Here is a 6,000-nt window from a genome sequence, read left to right as displayed (position 1 = left end):
TGGGGTTTCAGAGGTGTTCTACCATTTTCAGTGAGCCCTGTCTGCCTTCTCCTTGTAGTTCAAGATGTGAGCGCTCAGCTGTTCCTACCACTCTGCCATCTCAGACTTAACCATCTAACCTATGAGCCAGAGCAAAGCATCCCTTCTGTAAGTGGCCTCCTTCGTTGATCCGATCACAGCAATAGAAAAGCAGCTGGCAGTTCAAGTTCAACTTAACATTTTTTTACTACTTTAAATTTAGTGAAATTCTCAGTCACGTCCTAAATTATAACTATTTCTTTTCATCTTGAGAATAGTCATTGGTTCTTTAGTACTTACTTGTGTGGTCCTAAACGGCTCTTCCCTTCAGCCCTGATAAGGGGTTTACATTTGATACTAGGCCCCATTTTATTTGGAAAGGCCTTTTTCCCTTCAAATATGAGCTGGATCCATTCTCTATCCATGACAGTGAACATCCCAGAATAGCATGCTATTGTTCACCCTGAAAGTGTAGAAGGAGAAAATTCAAATAATTCAATGAGACACGATATTGGGAGAAGGGAGCTTTACCCTCTTAAGTTCTTTGTATGGGTTTGAAAATTAAACTAAAGTAAGACAGCAGAAAAATAAGCATACAGGTTTTATTTTTGTTTTTATATGTACACAGAAACCTTCACTGGAAAAACTTAAGACCACGAAGTTGAGATCATTAGGAAAACAAACAAGAGCTGGACAGGGACTGGAAACAGAGCAACCTTTGTACAATGCTGAAGGGAGGGTAACATAGGGCTGCTGCTGTGCAAACCAGTGAGGCAGCTTCTCAAGAGTGGGGACTGGGGATGGATGAGGCTCAGTAATAGTGTGTGGTGGTCTGAATGAAAATGGCCCCAGTAGGCTCATAGACAATGGCATTATTTGAAAGGATTAGGGTATGTGACCTTGTTGGAGACAGTGAGTCACTGAGAGTGGGCTTTGACGTTTCAAATGTTCAAGCTAGGCCCAGTGTCATTCTGTCAAGCTGCTGCCTGCTGATCTCGATGTTGAACCCTCATCTACCTCGCCAGCACCATGTCTGCCTGCATGCCACCATGCTTCTGGCCATTATGGTGATGAACTAAGCCTCTGAACTGCAAGCCATCCTAAATTAAACATTTTCCTTTATAAGAGTTGCTATAGTCATGGTGTCTCTTCACAGCAATAAAGCCCTAACTAAGACAGGGCATTTATATAGTGTGTGAGAAGCACTTGGTTCAATCTCTAACACTACAAGGGAAAAAAGTAAAGTACAACAAAAATATACCCAACAAGCTCTAAGTCAGCTAACCACAGAGACACCTGCACACCCATGTCTGTGCAGCCCTACACACATGTGGTTCCAGCCCAGATGCCCATCGACAGATGAATGGATAAAGAAAACATGGCATACACCACAATGGAGTTTTATTTATTTAGACATAAAAAATAAAATCATGTCATTGTTAGAAAAACAGATGGGACTAAAATGCATAAAATAAGTCAAAATAAGTCAAGCTCTGAAGGATAAATATCACATATTCTCTCATATATGGAACCTTAGTTTTGATGTGAAAATAAAAGAGAAACCATTCAGGAAGAAGAAGGCAGCACAAGAGAGGATGGTGTGTTTTTCACAATCCGGGCCATTAGCTATATTAGGTCTCAGCAACTCCACACCATCCCTTTTATTAGAAATACTCAGCCTTGAAATAAAGAAAGAACGGGGACCTGTGGGGCATGTGGGAATGAGTCTGGTTGAGGAAGGAATGAGGTAGAGAGCTAAAGATTGGTCTCCTGAGATGTCTTGAGGAATCCTGATCTAGCTGTACATAACTAGAGATCTAAAGTGTCTCCTGGCAAACTGGAGAGACAGAGCAAGGGACCAGAGCCCACAGCATTGGCTGCTTTCTCTGTCTTCACAGAATTCCCTCTGGGCCCCCTCCCCATACAGAGTCACAGGCAAGCAAATTAGATTCAACAAGACAGTGTGTACAATGCTCCGTTTGGCCCTTGATTACATAACTGTACCTTACTGGCTGAAAAGTTGCGTCTAAGTTATTGAACTGAATAGTAAAAGTTAAATGTGCACCCCCATGCTCGTCTCTGGAATCTGAAATCCAGGGCATCTTTTTGGGCTCTGTCTCTGCTTTCCTCTACTTTTCCTGGTCCCGATTTTGACAGGAAGGGAGGCAGGAGATGGCAATGAGGACTGGGCATAGTCAGAGTATACAACACTATTATATACCCTATAAAAATATTATTAAACCCTTGCTTTATACATTTAGCACATACTAATAAAAAGTGTTTAAGAAGTGGTCAGGACAAAAAAGCCCATAAGCCCGTTAAACAGAAAACCAATCACCATGGAAAGACAAGACAATGGAAATGAAATTGAAGCTGCTGAGTGAAATGAATCATGGGATAGTGGTGAGGCAGTGTAGACTGGGCTGATGTACGGATGGTTATATTGGTAGTGATACCAAGAAAGGGCTCACCGCCAATTATAGACAGAGGTCAATATAGTGGCACAGGCTTTTAAGAGCTTTTGCTGAATGTCGAACAGTCAGGAGACAGGAGGCTGTTCAAATATGTCTCCTGACCAGGCAAGAATGAAAGACTGAAGCAGGTTTCTAGGGAAATGGGGGCAGAGGGTCTCTCACTCCAGAGATGAGTGGCACGGTCTGCCCAGTGACCAACCAGCTAGCCCTCTCTGCAGCTGTGCATGGCATGTCTCACTCACTTTTAATCCAGGCCTTCCATTAGGCCCTCGGGCTCACCTCAGGTCAGATCCTAGTTGCTGGTTTGGGCAAATATGTTTGTTCAGGTTCATTATGACATCAAGTCGCAATCCTCAGAGGTTAGAAAAAAAAATCTTCCTGGTATAGAGTGAGCTTTGTTCTCATGGGAAGCTTTCTGAACTGGCTTTAGGCAGAAAAGGAAGTTCTGAGAGCCTACCCTGAAGCTTCTACTTCTCATCTACCCTCAGTTGGGAAATAACTGGAATTTGGAACTAGCGATGTGGCACCATGGTTAAGGGCTCAGGCTGCTTTCCCAGAGGACCTGGTTCACTCCCTGGCACCTACAGGGTAGCTCACAGCCATCTGTAACTCTAGTCCCAGGGGATCTGATGAGGTTTTCATATTTTGATATTTTCTTATGGCCGCTTGGCCTCAATAGGCACCAGGTATTCTCCTGGTACATAGATGTACGTGCAGGCAAAACACTTATAACACATAAAGTACTTTGTAAAAACATTAGTACACAAGACTGCTTATTTTGAATGGGATGGGATCATTGTCTGAACTCTTTTGGAAATGGATGAGAGCCGAGAGCGATAGAATATATCCATAACCCCGGGCCCACAGGGCTAAGGTGGGAGGATCATGAGTTCAAGTCCATCTTGGACTACATACTTGAGATCCTGTCTCAAAACAATTTTTAGAAAGAAAAAAAATGGATAAAATCTCCTCATTTATCCTGACTGGCAGCCCAGCAGGTCATCTGACTCCCTAGATTTGAGATCTGACTCAGTTATCTCTCCATCAAGTCACTTTGCTCTCCAAAAACATCACTACCTAACAGAATTATTTTCTAACGAGAGTAGCATAAGAAAATATTGAGAGGTGAGTGCCATCTCTGTAGGTGTTTGTAAATTGAAGATAATTGTCTCTGCTCTCTGAATCAGGACCTGCCCTGCAGGGCCCATGGCAGCGTCTAAGGCCCAATCGTGATCCTTGCCTGAAAATCTCATAAAGACTTCATTTCACATGAGCTCCAGGCTTACTCAAAAATTGTAAAGTTACCTTCCTACAGGAAAAAAAAACAACAACAGCAAAAAACCAACCTTTCTCTTCAAGCACACCTTAAGGAAGAAACTAAGACCTTCTCAGTTTATTGCCCCAAATATTAGAAAGATCACATGCCCTCATCAAGATTCTAAAGAACCGCTGCCTCGATGAAAGTGAGCTATGTAAAAACCTAAGGTATCCATGGCTTCTTAAATGGCACAGTTTGATTTTCTAATACAGAGGGATCAGCAGCGATCAAAAAGGCCAGCTCAGTAGACAGCGGCCAAGCAAAACTGCTTTGGAAGCGATCTGTCAGAGCAAGGAGCTAAAGGCTCCTCACATCTTCAGAGCTGAACTATGAAATCGCTACCTGAAGGATTGAAGCAGATATCTGAATGGAGAGAGAGAGAGAGAGAGAGAGAGAGAGAGAGAGAGAGAGAGAGAGAGAGAGAAGAGAAGAGAGAGAGAAGAGAGAAGAGAGAGAGGGAGAGAGAGAGAAGAGAGGAGAGAGAGAGAGAGAGAGAGAGAGAGAGAGAGTGTGTTTTAGCAGATGAAGTATGGAAGTCTGGGTTCTGTTAACTGCCTTGGAGTAAATACCTTTGACAGTCAGAGAAGTGCCCAGATCAGAACAGCAGGGGGCATCTGTGCTAGATAGTTCCTAGCTAGAGGCAAGTGGGTAGCTTCTGATGGGCAAGGCTTAAATTTTATTATACTGCTTAATATATTGAACTGGGTTGGGATTGCTTAACAGCCCTGGTGAGATAAACTACCTCTGGATAATTGCCTCTTTCTTATTTGCCTTAACAGCGTGATGATGAAATGAAGAAGTAGTCCAAGCACTTTCTGGAAATTTCCTAATGTTAGCACTAAACATCTTGCATCTCAAAATTCTTTCAGTAATGAAAACACAGAAGGCCAGGCTTGGTAGCAGATGCCTTCTCTCCCAGCTCTCATGAGGCAGAGGCAAGCAGATCTCTATAAGTTTAAGGCCAGCCTTGTCTAGACAGATTCCTAGGCCAGCCAGGACTACACAGTGAGATGCTACAAAAACAAAAACAAAAACAAAACCACACACACAAACAAAAACAAAAACAAAAAACAAAACAAAACAGAAAATAAAGCAAACAAGCCCTGCATAATGCATCCCAGAGCATGAACAAATACTGGCATCCATGACCCACTATTCATTCTCTTTATATATTGTGTGCACCATTCTTTCATATACTTTGACCATACCTGCAAGTCACTCTCCATGGTGAGTGCCACCACCGCAAATAATGAAGACTTCTTGAACTGCATCCTATTCCTGTGAATGTCTATATATGTCTATCTATTCTATAGCCTTTAACTATTGAAAGCTCAGTATTGGCAAAAGCAATGAAGTGACATGGCAGGGTAGAGTGGGAAAGGACAGACATATTTGCTGGAACTGATTTGCAAGTTGGGAAATAATAAGAAGCATCTCTCAAATGGGCACGGAAAGCTCAGACAGCAACAGTCCAACCCCAGGGCTTTACAAAGCCCAGAGGGTTATTTTGATTCCTGACAGCACTGGTTGTGACATTCCAGAGCAAGACCAGAAGGCAAATGATCATTAGGCATACATCAAAAGCCAGAGGCGCCAAAGCTCAATTAAAAACCAACCTTTTCTAACCAAGAACGACTCTGGAGTCCTCCTTGAAGACAGAGTTTACATAGAGTAGTGACTTAGTGGTCACTAAAGTTTGTTGCTGTCACACTTAGCACTCTTGCTGAGCTCCTAAGGATTTCTGTTGGCTGTCCACCCATCTGGTACTCCCAGCTCAGGGGTTCCTGAGTGGCAGGGCTGCCTAGAGCCTTGCTGAACATAAGGCTGGAATTCAGTGACAATGTGTAGCTATCACAGAAGTTTTCTCCCGATCTCAGATGACCACCCCTCTGGGCAGGAAAGATAATAAAAAAGGAAACATGCAGGGCTCAACCAGATCGCTCTGAGCGCTTCAACCTGATCCATAAAATGGTAAGTGTGAGGGCTCAGTAGGGACAGTGTCCGGAGAGCTCTGCCTGGCACCGAGGAAATAGCACAAAGTGTTGCTGCTTCGATGGCTCCAGTAAGAAAGCGACCTACACGGGTAAAACAGGAACAGCCTGAAGCTTATTTAGTAAATGTTAAGTGATGAGAGTATGTTATAGAAGGGTGTGTGAGAAGCCACAAGTGTAGCTATGGTCTGATCCCCAG

General features: G+C 43.2%; 1 long non-coding RNA gene across 1 annotated transcript in view; it reads right to left on the bottom strand.

Moving 5' to 3' along the window:
* Positions 1–318: 318 nt before the first annotated feature.
* Gm32884 overlaps positions 319–6,000 on the bottom strand; it is a 51,604-nt gene continuing 45,922 nt past the window's right edge. The window contains exon 6 of the long non-coding RNA XR_869964.2: positions 319–481. This is a non-coding gene — a long non-coding RNA (predicted gene, 32884). The remainder of the gene's footprint in view (positions 482–6,000) is intronic.

This window comes from Mus musculus, chromosome 7, assembly GCF_000001635.26.
Source record: "Mus musculus strain C57BL/6J chromosome 7, GRCm38.p6 C57BL/6J".
NCBI classification, from domain to species: domain Eukaryota; kingdom Metazoa; phylum Chordata; class Mammalia; order Rodentia; family Muridae; genus Mus; species Mus musculus.
This window is presented reverse-complemented; position numbering and strand designations above follow the sequence as displayed.